This window comes from Arvicanthis niloticus, chromosome X (assembly GCF_011762505.2).
Source record: "Arvicanthis niloticus isolate mArvNil1 chromosome X, mArvNil1.pat.X, whole genome shotgun sequence".
Classification (NCBI taxonomy): Eukaryota; Metazoa; Chordata; class Mammalia; order Rodentia; family Muridae; genus Arvicanthis; species Arvicanthis niloticus.
Window position 1 is genome coordinate 100,713,859 of NC_047679.1, and position 16,807 is coordinate 100,730,665.

Consider the following 16,807-nt stretch of genomic DNA (forward strand, 5'->3'; position numbering starts at 1 on the left):
GTCTGCCTTGATGGGTTTCAATCTTGCTGTCCTATTCTCTTTCCCTGGTATGCTCCCATTCCTTGCTTTTAGAATGGGAATAATTAATTTGTACAATTGTGTACTGACAGTAGACAACTATCTTATTGATTTTATATGTGCTCAACATTAAACGATTGCTTTGAAGCTCTGTAGAGACTTTAGATTTTGAATTTTTGAATGGTGTTATGACGTTTACCATTTAGGGAGATGTTTATTGGGAGACTAACTTCTTTTTATGTTTTGAGATGAAAATGAAACTAGGGTTTCAGGAGTGTTGAGTTTGAATTAAAGTGATGCATTTGATTGTCCAGAGTTGATTTTTTTGATTATTAATATAGTTATTAATATCCCCTGACTAGATTTAGAATCACTATGGCAATATACTTCTGGCTGTTTCTATGAACTAGTTTGCAGAAAATTACTGAAGAGGGGAGATACACTCTGAATATGTGTGGCACTAATCCCATAAAAGCTAGGGTCTAGAATAAGACTAGGATTAGTAAGCTGAACACCTGCATTGTTTATATCTGCTTTCCAACTGAGGCTTCCATGTAACCAGTGACTCAACATTCCTGCCCTATTTGCTTTCCTATCATTTTAAACTGCAGCTTAAAGATGTGAGCCCAAATGTTAACTCTCAGAAGTCAATTACTGTTGGGTGTTTGGTCAGCCATGAGAAAAGTGACTGACACAGAACTCACTTTAAAACTATCACCATGCTGACAGCAAACATTTCTTTCCTTGGCAGGTGGTTATGCGGCCCCAAATAGTTCCTTCATGTTATTTTTAATCACTTTTTGTTTTTTAATGATAACACAGTCAAATGTAAGAATACTGTTCAACTATAACAAGAAAAAAAGGCTCAGGAATGATGGAGACCATCATTTTCTCTTTGCATTTTTTTCTGTCTTTTGAATTTCTGTTGTTTTAAGTAAATGGGGCTAATGTATTACTGGTCACATTTGAAAATTCAGTCATAATAATTCATCATTCTCTGTATACTATTCCTAACAAAATGTCAAGATTCAAATCATATTGGCTACATATCTGAAATATCTCTTAAATACCCTTTTCTTTCTGGATTCTTGTCACTGCACCAGTTCCTACTTTGATTCCTATTCCATTCATAATACCATTTCACTCTTAATCTTCTTATTTCCAATCTGGTCTGTACTTTCTTATCAAATTAATAATCTATGCCACTTTGGTGCTTAACAACCAATAATATTACTCATTTCACTCTATATTCCATACTTCTAATTTTTGAGACTTCAATTTACCTGTTCTTCTTTAGAAGTATTCTCCTTGGGCTCTAGCAGGTACGCATGGATCTCCCTGGGAAAATAAATATAATAGACCTCTGCAGGTGCACTGAAGGTGGGTGGGCACAAGAACAGAATGGATCAATATAGGGATGCAATGAGAGGGTACAGTTAGTGATGACTGGGAATAGGGAGGCATTTAGGGGGCAGTGTGGAAACCCTGTGCAGTGGAAGCTTCCATAAATCTATGAGGACAACCATAGTAATGTCTTCTTGTAATGTAGGATACAGAACCTGAAATGCCCATCTTCTGTAACCAGGCAAGGCTCTCAGTGGTGGGACTAAGACAACAATCCTAGAACAAAACCTTTATTTCTCACCTATCCTCTTGCAAGATGTGCTTGGGGCCATGGTGCATCAGAGCATGTGGGAGTGGCCAAGAAATAACTGGTTTAACTTGAGCCCTGTACCATAAGAGAGAACCCATTCTCAACACTGCCTGGATGGCCAAAATGTTCAGTGAAGTGATTCCTAATGATATTCTGCAATACTCACAGATTGGTGCCTAGCCCAATTGTCATCAGAGAGGCTTCGTTGTGATGGTAGCAGATACAGAGACCCACACCCAAATATTAGACAGAGCCTAAGGAAACCCTGTGGAAGTAGGGAAGGAAAAATTGTGGGAGCCAGAGCAGCCAAGGATACCATGAAAACATGACCCACAGAATCAACTGAGCAGGGCTCATAAAGGTTCACAGAGACTGAAGTAGCAACCAGGAATCCTGAATGGGTCTGAGCTAGGTCCTTTGTATACATGCTGTGGTTGTTTAGCTTGGGGTGTTTGTGGGACTCCTAACAGTGGGAGAGGGGGTATCTCTGATTCTTTGCCCGTTCTTGGAAGCATTTTCCTTCTACTGGGTGACCTAGCCCAGCCTTGACAAGAGAGTTTGTGCCTAGATTTATTTCATCGTGTTATGCCATGTTCAGTAGATATCACTGGGAGGCTCGTTCTTCTCTCAAGGGAAATGAAGGAGGAGTAAATCTGGGAAAGAAGGAGAAGTAAATCTGGGGAAGAAGGGAGGTGAGGGAATGACAAGAACAAGGAGAGAAGGGAGGGTGCAGTAGGGATATATTACATGAGAGAAGAAGATATAAAACGAAAAATAAATACAAATGTTCTTTAGTGATGCGAAGACAACTCAGTGATTACAGGCCCCTACAAGTCCTCTGATATACACGTGCATGCTATAGCTACACCACTCATAAATATAGAAATAAATGTAAAAACTTAAAAGTATTTTCAAGTATTTACAAGTTCTGTTCCAGACAAACAAAACTATTCACATCTTCATCAATTTTCTAGGTTCTTCTAACCCTTTGGAATGTCTCGTTTAGTATTATTATATACTTGCCATTCATAAATCACTACCTAAAATGTCACCTTTACTTTGGGGAGACACCCTTGCTCATCTCAGTTTAAAGCAATATTTTGTTTTTCAAATTGCTATGACAGTTCCTTATTTTATATATTATCTGCTTTACCATGATATGAATATATGTATGATTTCAATCATCATTTCCTTAAAGTTAAGATCATTAAAATTTCATTTGTTATTAATTCTCGTGCTTGGTTTAAATTCCTTCCTAAAGTACACGTGTTGGCAAATTTAGAAGGGCTCTTTTATTATGAATTTTCTGCTCTCATGATTGACTTATGCTGATTATGAAAGGGCTGGGGACTGTGAGTTTTGTTTCTGTGTTTTTTTTTTTTTTTTTTCATGTCTGGTTTCACTTTGCCCTTCTGCCAAGCTGGATAGATAAAGAATGCCTTCACCAAAGATAACACCTCAGTCTTTGAATTCTTACCCTTTAGAATCATAGGGCAGATGCATCCACTTCAATAGTTTATAACTTATTGCAACATAATATTAGAGCATAACAATACATACTAAAACAGTCTTCAGTGTTGAACTCCTGGTAGTAAGTAAATTCATGATATGTATATGAATAAGTAAACTTGAAATTTAATGAATCCACAGAACCTGATTTCTTGTGGTACAATACTAAATAATCATGAATTTAATAGAATGAAAAAAACATAATGTTTCTTATATAATTTATTAAAGGCCAATTTTCTTCAACAACCTTGACTAAACCACTAGACAAATAGTTAAAGACCAAATACTTTATGGCCAAATGTCAACTAATTGAAAATTCATATACCTTATATAACATACATGTCATAATAAAGTTGGCATGTGTTTATGGAAAAGAAAAAATCTTATTTATATTCAAACTTAGAGAACCTTTAGTTCCTTGATAAAGGGGAACTAAAGGGCACCTCCAGACAACCCAAACTGTTTGACTCAAAAAGATTTTAAATTCATATAAATTGTCAAACAAAATAATAGACAAACCATTTATGTGCTATGAATCATGGAAGTAGTGCCATAGAATTAATATATGTTTTTCCTTTTACAAATTAGATCTCTTAATTAAAAGAAAAATATCAAATGTGACTTTTATATAACATCTGACAAACTAAAACTGCCTCTAGATATCCTTAGCAAGCATGATTTTTGATGTGAAGATCAATTTTTTCTGTATGACAAAGTTTATACATCTGTGCAGTTTTATCACTATACAGGACAGTTTAAGAAATAGAGGGTTACCTCAGTGGTGGGTCACTTGTTAGCAGTGCTAAAAGAGGGAAGGTTTACTTAATCAGTTGCATTTACAAAGTTTCATACTATATTAAATTACTATGAATCAGATTTAGATTTAGTGATATCAATCTTGAATAAAAAATAAATGGTTACTGATCCTTTCTGAGATTTACTAAAGAGAAAAAAATGAATGCAGATGCGTAACAGGATCATTTTTTTTAATATTTTTGTTTAGTATAGGTTATTTTTTTATATAATTTTATCTAAATAAAGTTTCCCCTCCCTCTAATTGTCTTAGTTTCTCCCTACCTTTTCTCTCATACAGAGGGACTCCATTTCTGTCTCTCATTAGAAATAAACAGGTTTCTGAGAGATAATAACAAAATATAACAAAATAAAATACAGTATAATAAAGCAAAATATACACACACAAACACACACACACACACACACACACACACACACACACACACACACATCAAAGTTGGACAAAATACCAACTTAAGGAAATTGTCCCAAGAGGAATCAGTGACACATTCATTCATACATTCATGAGTTGCATAAAAGTACCAAACTGAAAGCTATAGTATATATGCAGAAGGCCTGTGCAAGCCCTGTGCATGCTGCTTTGGCCTCTGTGAGTTTATATGACCTTTGCTCAATTCATTTAGAGGGTCTGATTTTTCCAGTATCCTCTGTCCCCTCTGTCTCCACCAATCTTTCTGCCTCTTTTTCCACATGGTTCACTCAGCTTTAAGGGGAGGGACTTTGATAGAGACATGTCATTTAGAGCTGTCTTTTTAGAGTGTTCTAAGGTTTCTTTCTCAGAATAATGTTTGCCTTTAGCAAATTATTCTAAATTTATTCTAAATTTATTCCCATCTACTGCATAAGGAAGCTTCTCTGATGATACCTGAACAAAGCACTGATGTATGAGTATAGCTGACTATCATTAGAAGTCATTTTATTGCTATATTTTTTTAGACCAGTAGTATTAGTTGTACCGTATGTCTCCAGGCTATCTAGTCTCTGATTGTTGATCATTCAAGTGGTATCAGGTTTTGGTTCCATCTCATCAAACATTGGTTGATTACTCCCAAAAGCTTTGTGCCCTAGCATATTGTACAGGTAGGAGAGATTATGCACAAAAGTTCCTTTGTGCTTTGGTTGATGTTTAGAATGCTCGTTTGATATCTTTCCACATTAAGTTTTTCTCCACTTAAGTTGATATAACCTGCCTCTAGTGTACTCAAGTATGTCTCATATGCCTAATTTCTCCAGAACTTTTATTATGAAAAGGTATTGAATTTTGCCAAAGGTCTTTTCTGCATCTTATGACATAATCATGTGGTTTTTTTTTCAGTTTGTTTATATAGTGGGTTACATTTCCTTATTTTCATTTTTTCAATCATCCCTGAATCTCTGGGATGAAGCCTATTTGTTCATGGTGGTGATCTTTTTGATGTGTTCTTGGATTTATTTTGCAGATATTTATTGTGTATTTTTACATCTATGGTCATCCAGACAAATGATCTGTCATTCTCTTTCTTTGTTGAATCTTTATGTTGTTTCAGTAACTTAAGCCTTATAAAATGAATTTGACAAAATTTCTTTTGTTTATATTTTGTACAATAATTTGAGAAGTAGTGTTTTTAATTTCTTTTTAAATATCTGTTAGATTTTTTTTGAGGGAATGCTCCTATTTCTGTAGGGGTTATAGGTCTGTTTAAAAGTCTCATATAATCTTTATTTGACTTTGATTAATGCTATCTATTGAGAAAATTATCTATTTCAGTTAGATGCTTTGTTAGTTTTAAACTAATGTCATTATGATTCTCTAGATTCCTCAGTGTCTTTTGTTATTTCCCCTTTGATTTCTAATTTTGTTAATTTAGATATTCTTTCTCGGCTTTTTACTTATTATGGATAAGGATATGTTGATCTTATTGATTTTCACAAATAATCAACTGTTGTTTCATTGATTCTTTATATTGTTCCATTTGTTTTTATTTTAGTCCTGAGTTTTAGTCCTGTTGTGCTCATTTATTTGTTTTTATAAGCATTTAATGATATGTACTGGCCTCTGAGAAATGCTTTCCTTATGTCTCATAAGTTCTGGTATGCAGCGCATTGATTTTCACTCAATTGTTAGATAGTCTTAATTTCTTTTCTTTTCTTTCTTGTTGGTTTTTCATTCCAAAGGTAATTGTTTAGTTTTCCTAAGTTTTAAACGTTCTGCTGCTTCTGTTATTATTGATATCTAGCTTTAATCTGTGGGAATCTGACAAGATGCAGTGGGTTATTTAATTTTCTTGTATCTGTTGAGGCTTGCTATGTGTCTGAGAATATGGTCAATTTTGTAGAATGTTCCAAGAGGTTCAGAGAAGAAAGTATGATCTTTTGCTTTGTGGTGAAATGTTCTGTAGATATTTATAAGGTCCATTTGGTGATAACTTGTTAGTTCTAGCATTTCTCTGTTGAGTTTTGTTATAGATGATCTGTGTATTGATAGATTTAGGTATTAAAGTCTCTCATTATCAGTGTGTGAGGTCAATGTGTATTTAAGCTGTCGTAGCATTTCTTTTACCACAGTGTGTGACCTTGTGTTTGGGCCATAGATGTTAAAAACTAAAATGTCTTCTTTTTTTCTTTCTTTGGTGAGTATGGAGTGTCTGTTCCAACTCTTCTGACTAGTTCTTGTTTGAAGTCTATTTTGTTATATATTTAAATGGCTAACCAGGTTGTTTCTTTTTTTTTCTTTTCTTTTTTTTATTATTATTATTAGATATTTTATTTACACTTCAGATGGCATCCCCTATCTCAATTCCCCACCCCCACCACCTTAGGAAACCAATATCCCATGCCCCCTTTCCCTTTTTGCATTTATACATTTTTTTAAAAGAATGTTAATCATAGGCTTTATAAGTTTGGAATTGTTCAATCAGAGGTGTAACCCACTGACCGACTTAGATATAACAACTATCTTTGACTGGTGGAGATACATGAATATCTGCCTCCCTGTCTCCCCCCTCTTTCTCTCTTTCATCACCTAGCTTCTCCTCTCTTTCTTCTTCTCCTCTTCTTACTCCTTTTCTTTCTCTCAGTACTCCTCCTACCTTAGCTCCTCCTACACATCACCCTTCCTGTTAAAATGCAACTTTTCTCTCAAAATACAATTAGAGCATAATTATGCCAATTTGTACCAGTGAGGTACAGGATAGTCCTAATACCCAGTCCGTCCTTGTGTTGACTAACCAGCTCCTCTGTCATCTATTCTAACTAGAACATTTAGTTCTGAACCTGGTTTTAGGATGAATGTCAGCTGACGACCATCCACTCAAATCTTTTCTCTTAAGGTCAATAGCTATATGTTTTCAACACCATCAGAAATCCAGAATGACTGAGTTAACTATAATTGTGGGAAGCACAAATCATAGTTTCTAAAACTTAGCCTATTTATAGAGACCTCTGACCACCTGGACACTCGCTCTACTTCAAAACGTTGGAGCATCTGTCCTTCTGCCTTCTGGCCCAGGATCTTCTGACAGACCTTAGTGCTGCAGAATTATTAAGGGCTGATTACTCTGTCTAGGCAGATATAATCAGTCGACTATTCTGCAAGTGTGTCCTTTTCTGGACAGTAATTTGTCTGTAGAAGGGAAGTGGCAATTCTTGCCTAGTGGCTGTCTCACCACAACTGGAGTAACTCCAAGGATGCTCAATTTCTTCTAGAATTCAATATAGGAAGCTGTCCGGAGCAGACAGGTCTCTAATGAAAATGAACATTAATACTGAAATGTTTGTCATGTCAATTCTAAGGATTTCTGATGTTTTGAAAGCCAGCTATCCATGTAAGGTAATCTGGACTGTTGCCTGTTAACTCCACACAGCTATTTCTAAATAAAACATAGAGAATACCCTTATAATAAACTCCAAGTCATGAATTTGCTATAGTCCCTTAACTCACAGGCTGACCATCTCAAATCAGTTAAAAAGAGTTAAAGAAGGACTGGGTCTAAGCTTTGTATTCCTAAATGTGTTATACTGGTACAATGCCTATGAGAGTAACAATATTTGTCTCACTCTTATATCATTAAGAAGCTCATGCCAATGAAAACCTTAAAATTTGTAAACAAAGTAAATTGGTGCCATTTAAGAATTTATATCTTCATGTTGATATTAATTATACAGATTTCTACTAATAGGTTATGGCTATGCAATAAACCCTAGCTAATTCTCTCTATTCTGACAAAACCACTACTTTTCCCTAGAGAGACAGCCCAACATTTACCACCTTAGTCCCCATGCCCAGGGAATAGGGGCGCTGACTCATCATTAGCTTCTTCAAGCTGATTATGGGTGTTGAGATATTAGAAGAGGAGTGGGGGGAAGAGCAAATTGACAATCCTCTGATGCTGTGTCTTCGCTGCCTCCAGATGGAATTCCCGGACCTCAGAGGTTTGAGCAGGTCTGCCCAGCTTGCTTGTTGAGTAGATACACCAAGGCTGATCATTCTGCAATATACAATTCTCAAAACAAATTTTAGTATCAAGATAGTTTTTTTTTTTTTTAAAGAGGGCTGACATTTTATTAAGAATGTTGGTTCTAACCGCTTTTGTATTTTTTCCCCTCTTTTATTGGTTATAATATTTACATTTCAAATTTTATCCCCTTACCATATTTCCCCCACCATCCAGGAACCCCTTATCCCATCCCCCCTCCTCCTGCCTCTATGAAGGTGTTTACCCACCTACCCCCGGCCCCCCCTCCCCACCCTCAGATTCCCCCCCCCTCAGCGCTCAGCCTTCAGGGTACCATTGACCTTGTGTCCCACCTATGTCCAATAAGGCCATCCTCCCCTACATATACTGCTGGAGTCATGTGTCTCTCCCTATGTGCTCCTAGGCTGGTGGTTTAGACCCTGGGGGAGCTCTGGCTGGTTGGTATTATTGCTCTCCTCACCGGGCCACCAGCCCTTAAGGTTCCTTCAATTTACTCTCTAGCTCCTCCATTGGGAACCTTGATCAGATTAATGGATAGCTGTGGGTATCTGTCTCTGGGTATGTCCGACTCTGGGAGACCTCTAAGGAGACAGCCTTATCAGGCTGCTGTCAGCTTTCCCATCCTGACATCCCTATCAGCGTCTATTTTTGGTGACTGCCCATGGAATGAATACCCAGATGGAATGGTCTCCCTACAACCCCCCCTTCAGATTCTGACCCACACTTTTGTCTCCATATTTGCTCCCTTGGGTATATAGTTACTCCTTCTAAGAAAGACCTAGGCATCCTCACTTGTTCTTTCTTCTTCATGAGCTTCATGTCGTCTGGTAGTTGAATCTTTGTTGTTTCAAATTTTGGGGCTAATCTCTGCTTACCAGTGAGTAAATACCATGTGTGTTCTTTTGTGATTGGGTTACCTCACTCAGGATGATATTTTCTAGTTCCATCCATTTACCTAAGAATTTTCCAAATTCATTATTTTTAATAGCTGAGTAATATTCCATTGTATATATGTACCACATCTTCTTTATCCATTCCTCTGTTGAAGGGCATCTGGGTTCTTTCCAGCTTCTGGCTATTATAAATGGGGCTGCTATGAACATAGTGGAGCATATGTCTTTGTTATTTGTTGGGGCATTTTCTGGGTATATGCCCAGTAGTGGGATTGCTGGGTCCTCAGGTAGTGCTATGTCCAATTTTCTGAGGAACCGCCAGACTGACTTCCAAAGTGGTTGTACCAGCTTGCAACCCCACCAACAATGCAGGAGTGTTCCTCTTTCTTCACATCCTCGTCAGCGTCTAATATCACCTGAGTTTTTGATCTAGCCATTCTGACTGGTGTGAGGTGATACCTCATTGTAGTTTTGATTTGCATTTCTCTGATGATTAAGGATGTTGAACATTTCTTAAGGTGCTTCTCGGCCATTCGAGTTTCCTCAGTTGAGAATTCTTTGTTTAGCTCTGTACCCCCATTTTTAATGGGGTTATTTTGTTGTTTGGCGTCTAATTTCTTGAGTTCTTTGTAAATATTAGATATTAGCCCCCTATCAGATGTAGGATTGGTAATGATCTTTTCCCAATCTGTTGGTTGCCATTTTGTCTTGTTGACAGTGTCCTTTGCCTTACAGAAGCTTTGCAATTTGATGAGATCCCATTTGTCGATTCTTGATCTTAGAGCATAAGCCATTGGTGTTCTGTTCAGGAACTTTTCCCTGTGCCTAGGTATTCGAGGGTCTTCCCCAACTTCTCTTCTAATATTTTCAGTGTACCTGGCTTTATGTGAAGGTCCTTTATCCACTTGGAGTTGAGCTTTGTGCAAGGGGATAAGAATGGATTAATTTGGATTCTTCTACATGTTGACCTCCAGTTGAGCCAGCACCACTTGTTGAAAATGCTGTCCTTTTTCCACTGGATGAATTTAGCTCCCTTGTCAAATATCAAGTGACCATAGGTATGCGGGTTCATTTCTGGGTCTTCAATTCTGTTCCATTGATCGTCCTTTCTTTCTCTGTACCAATACCAAGCAGTTTTTATCACTACTGCTCTGTAGTACAGTTTGAGGTCCGGAATGGTGATTCCCCCAGAGGTTCTTTTATTGTTGAGAATAGTTCTCGCTATCCTAGGTTTTTTGTTATTCCAAATGAATTTGTAAATTGCTCTTTCTATCTCTATGAAGAATTGATTTGGAATTTTGATGGGTATTGCATTGAATCTGTAGATTGCTTTTGGCAGGATAGCCATTTTTACTAAAGTAATTCTGCCAATCCAGGAGCATGGGAGATCTTTCCATCTTCTGAGATCTTCTTCAATTTCTTTCTTCAGAGACTTGAAGTTCTTGTCATACAGATCTTTCACTTGCTTGGTTAGATTCACTCCAAGATAATTTATTTTATTCGTGGCTATTGTGAAGGGTGTCATTTCCCTGATTTCTTTCTCTGCCTGTTTATCCTTTGAGTAGAGGAAGGCTACTGATTTGTTTGAGTTGATTTTATATCCAGCCACATTGCTAAAGTTGTTTATCAGGTTTAGGTGTTCTCTGGTGGAAGTTTTAGGTTCACTTAAGTATACTATCATATCATCTGCAAATAGTGAAATTTTGACTTCTTCCTTTCCTATCTGTATCCCTTTGACTTCCTTTTGTTGTCTAATTGCTCTAGCTAAGACTTCCAGTACTATATTGAATAGGTAAGGTGAGAGTGGGCAGCCTTGCCTAGTCCCTGATCTTAGTGGGATTGCTTCAAGTTTCTCTCCACTTAGTTTGATGTTGGCTACTGGCTTGCTGTATACTGCTTTTACTATGTTTAGATATGGGCCTCGAATTCCTGATCAAGACTTTTAACATGAAGGGATGTTGCATTTTGTCAAATGCTTTCTCAGCGTTTAGTGAGATGACCATGTGGTTTTTCTCTTTGAGTTTATTTATGTAGTGGATTACATTGATGGATTTCTGAATATTGAACCATCCCTGCATTCCTGGGATAAGCCTACTTGATCTTGATGGATAATTGTTTTGATGTGTTGTTGGATTTGGTTTGCGAGAATTTTATTGAGTATTTTTGCATCAATATTCATAAGAGAGATTGGTCTGTAGTTCTCTTTCTTTGTTGGGTCTTTCTGTGGTTTAGGTATGAGTGTAATGGTAGCTTCATAGAATGAATTGGGTAGTGTTCCTTCTGTTTCTATTCGATGGAATAGCTTGAAGAGGATTGGTATTAGGTCTTCCTTGAAGGTCTGAAGGAATTCTGCACTGAAACCATCTGGCCCCGGACATTTTTTGGTGGGAAAATTTTTAATGATTGTGTCTATTTCTTTAGGCATTATGGGACTGTTTTAGATGGTTTATCTGCTCCTCCTTTAACTTTGGTACCTGGTATCTATCTAGAAATTGTCCATTTCCTCCAGATTTTCCAATTTTGTTGAGTATAGGCCTTTGTAGTAGGATCTGAGAATTTTTTTAATTTCCTCTGTTTCTGTTGTTATGTCTCCCTTTTCAGTTCTGATTTTATTAATTTGAATGCTGTCTCTGCGGACTTTGGTTAGTCTGGCTAAGGGTTTGTCTATCTTGTTGATTTTCTCAAAGAACCAGCTCCTGGTTTTGTTGATATTTTGTATAGTTCTTTTTGTTTCGACTTGGTTGATTTCAGCCCTGAGTTTGATTATTTCCTGCCGTCTACTCCTCTTGGGTATACTAGCTTCTTTTTGTTCTAATGCTTTCATGTTTGCTGTCAAGTTGTTAATGTATGCTCTTTCCAATTTCTTTTTGTGAGCACTTAGAGCTATGATTTTTCCTCTTAGTACTGCTTTCAATGAGTCTCACATGTTGTGATATGATGTGTCCTCATTTTCATTTAAATCTAAAAGTCTTTCATTTCTTTCTTAATTTCTTCCTTGACCAAGTTGTCATTGAGTAGAGCATTGTTCAGTTGCCAAGTGTATGTCGGTTTTCTGTTGTTTTTGTCCATGTCAAAGATATGTCTTAATCCATGGTGGTCTGATAAGGTACTGGGGATTATTTCAATCTTTTTGTATCTGTTGAGGCCTATTTTGTGACCAATTATATGGTCTATTTTCGAGAAGGTACCATGAGGTGCTGAGAAGAAGGTATATTCTTTTGTTTTAGGATGAAATGTTCTATAGATGTCAGTTAAGTCCAATTGGTTCATAACTTCTGTTAGTTTCATTGTGTCTCGATTTAGTTTCTGTTTCCATGATCTGTCCATAGCTGAGAGTGGGGTGTTGAAATCTCCCACTATTATTGTGTAGGGTGCAATGTATGCTTTAAGTTTTAGTAAAGTGTCTTTTATGTATGTGGGTGCCCTTACATTTGGGGCATAGATGTTGAGAATTGCAAGTTCCTCTTGGTACATTTTCCTTTGATGAATATGAAGTGTCCTTCTTTATCTTTTTTGATTACTTCTGGTTGAAAACTGATTTTTTTTTTGATATTAGAATCGCTACTCCAGCTTGTTTCTTGGGACCATTTGCTTGGAAGATTGTTTTCCAACCTTTTACTCTGAGGTAGTATCTGTCCTTTCCACAGAGGTGCGTTTCCTGAATGCAGCAAAATGTTGGGTCCTGTTTATGTATCCAGTTTGATAGTCTATGTCTTTTTACTGGAGAATTGAGTCCATTGATATTAAGAGATATTAAGGAAAAAATGCGTGTTTGTTTCCTGTTATTTTTGTTATTGGCAGTGGAGATAGTTTGTGTAGCTACCTTCTTTTACGGTTTTTGGAAGATTACTTTCCAGCTTTTTCTAGGTTGTAGTTTCCCTCCTTGTGATGGAGTTTTCCACCAATTATCCTTTGAAGTGCTGGGTTTGTGTTGAGATACTGTGTAAATTTGGATTTGTCATGGAATATTTTGGTTTCTCCATCAATAATGATTGACAGTTTTGCTGGGTATAGTAGTCTGGGCTGACATTTATGTTCTTTTAGGGTCTGTATGATATCGGTCCAGGATCTTCTGGCTTTTATGGTCTCTGGTGAGAAGTCTGGTGTAATTCTTCTAGGTCTGCCTTTATGTGTTACTTTGCCTTTTTTCCCTTACTGCTTTTAGTATTTTTTCTTTGTTTGTACATTTGTTGCTTTGACTATTATGTGGCGGGAAGTATTTCTTTTCTGGTCTAAACTATTTGGAGTTCTGTAGGCTTCTTGTACATTTATGGACAGCTCTTTCTTTAGGTTAGGGAAGTTTTCCTCTATAAATTTGTTGAGGATATTTACTGGTCCTTTAAGTTGGGAGTCTTCCCCCTCATCTATACCTATTATCCTTAGGTTTGGCCTTCTCATTGTGTCTTGGATTTCTTGTATATTTTGGGTTAGTAGCTTTTTGTATTTTGCATTTTCTTTGACAGTTGTGTCAATGTTTTCCATGGTATCTTCTGCACATGAGATTCTCTCTTCCATCTCCTGTATTCTGTTGGTAATACTTGTGTCTATGACTCCTGATTGTTTTTTTTTAAGTTTTCTATCTCCAGGGTATTCTCCCTTTGTGATTTCTTTATTGTTTCTACTTCCATTTTTAGATCCTGCATGGTTTTGTTTAATTCCTTCTCCCATTTGATTGCATTTTCTTGCAATTCCTTAAGGGATTTTTGTGTTTCCTCTTTAAGGGTTTCTATCTGTCTACCAGTGCTCTCCTTAAGTTATTTGAGAGTGTTATTTATGTCTTTCTTAAAGCCCTCTATCATCATCATGAGAAGTGATTTTAATTCTTAATCCTGCTTTTCTGGTGTGATGGGGTGTTCAGGGCTTGCTATGATGGGGGAACTGGGTTCTGATGATGCCATGTAACTTTGGTTTCTGTTGCTTATGTTCTTGTGCCTGCCTTTTGCCATCTGGTTAAATCTAGTGCTATCTGTACTTCTGTCTCTGATTGAAGCCTGCCTTTCCAGTTGCCTCGCTTGTGTTTGGTCTTCTAGGGGTCCAGATGTCTCTGTGATTTTTTCCAGCTGCCCTGATTACAGTGGTATCTCTAGGATGCCTCAGGATATGGTGCCTCCAAGGTAGCAGTCCAGCTAGATGTCTGCTGTTCTGGGTGCAGTGTCCTCCTCTTGGATAACTCAGGATATGTTGTCTGACACTCTGAGTTCAATTGTTCCTCTGTGGCTCTGGGTTGAGTGGACCTTCCAGTATGTCTCAGGCGGGATCCGGGGTCCACACAACTGCAGATCTGGTAGAGGTCTGGTCCGGGTGTCAGACCCAGGAAGTTGGGCAAAAGGGGGGGTGCTAGCCAGCAGGGGCTCGGGGGGTTGGGGGTTATCTGCAGGATTCTGAGCACTCAGGGCACCCAGCTATGAGCTCAGGGTAGTATGTGGGTTTTCCTACCTAAAGCTGGTTGCGGGATCTGTGGATCCCCCAGAATGTGTCTGGTGGAATCCGGGGTGCACTCACCCGCAGGCCTCAGACCAGAGGAGGGGCAAGCGGCGGAAGGGGCGTGCTAGCACTGGCTATGGGTTCTATGGATCCCCCAGAATGTGTCTGGCGGAATCAGGGCTGCACTCACCCGCAGCAACCAGGTTGTTTCTTAAGTCCATTTACTTGAAAAATATTTCTAACCATTTACCTTAAGGTAACATATCTCTTTGAAGTTGAGCTGTGTTTTCTGATATAGCCAAAGGTTGGATCTTTTTGCTGATTTACTCTGTTAGTCTGCAGCTTTTAGGGGTAGAAGTGAGACCACTGATATTAATAATTGGTAATTATTAATGATTGTTGTTTCCTATGCATAACAGGATACTTAAAAGGATGAAAGATACTACTTTTAAAAAGATCATGATGTCTAAGGTTTTGGACTGGTGAGATATCCCCCTCCTGAGATCAATATATACAGGTATGATTATATGGATTAAACAGATTGTATTTATTTACAAACTAAACAAAGTTAATTTATAAATACTAATAATTAGGTTTTTGTGTGTACATGTGCATGTTTGTATAATAGTTAAAAGATGCCATGAATGTGTAAGACAGAGCAAATGTACATGTGAGGTATTAGAGTGAGAAAAGTGAACAAGTAAAGTGGTGTAATTATAATTTCAAAAATGTTATAAAAATTATCACTATGCCATAGACAGATTATTTTAAAGCACGGGTCATTGTAATACTTTATTATGTGATATTTTACAGATGTTAGGTTTATTTATCAAATTATTTTATCATATGACTTCATTATTCTAAGTCTTTCACATGTGTCTTTTAAAAGTAGAGTTTTTCATTTAAACATTATCACATTATTAGTACATCTAGTCCTCCTATAGTGAACTGTTGAGTATATGATATAGAAATTTATTCATACAAAACTTTATTATAACTGTTTAATAGATTTGTTTTGTACTGTATTCTTTAATGCATGTGAGTATATTATTTTGATCTTCTAATATGCATTGAGAGTTTACTGCATGCTATCTACTACTAAAAGTTTATATGTGTGTTCATTTAATGCTTTCAAAGTAGCAGGAAAGCAGTCAGTATAATTGTCCCATTTTACAGATGAAGAAATTTATTTAAAATGTTTATCATACACACCTGCTATGTTATAGGAACTCTTTTACTTTTCAGTCTCAAGCTGCTTCATAGTTTATCTTATTGCAAAATAGGTATATCCTACAACTTTAAGCCACGAAAAATACTAAACAAAGGGGGAACAGTCATTTATATGCTGAAAATTTCATTCTACTTTAACTATACATAACATCAACAAACTTTTGCCCAAAGCTATTATGGTAGAATTACAGAGAAGACTCAGTTCCAAGAATCTGCATTGTGGTTTACAATTATCATATGTGCAGCTCCAAGGTAACTGATCACATTTCCTGGCCTCCATGGGCAGCAGCCTCATATACTTATGAAAATAAACTACCAACATATATAAAATAAGTTAATCTAAAATGAAATACTATGATAATAACTTAAATATATAAAGTTCAGATTTATATAGTAAATAAGAGGCACGCTATGCTTAAATCCTATTTGATAGCTCCCTTAGCTTTAGCCAAATTACTTATTCTAAATTTTCATATACTTTAAAATATCTACTTTACAACATTTTAAGGATTAAAAAGAAAGCTGTTTTGTATAAGGCACTTAGGATGTTATCTGAAATGGTGAAGGGCTCAGAGCTGATTAAAATAATAAGTCCTATAAATAATAGAAGTGAATATAATAAAAACATAAATATCAGTTTATGAGTTCAGAATTATAATAAACAATGACGTATTCTGAATAACACAGTAAATTTCATATATTACTGAACATATGTACCCATGGCTAGCCAAATAGATCCATACAGATATTTATTCTAGGAATCTATGATTACATTATGTTTTACTGTTGATACCATTAAGTCATAAATT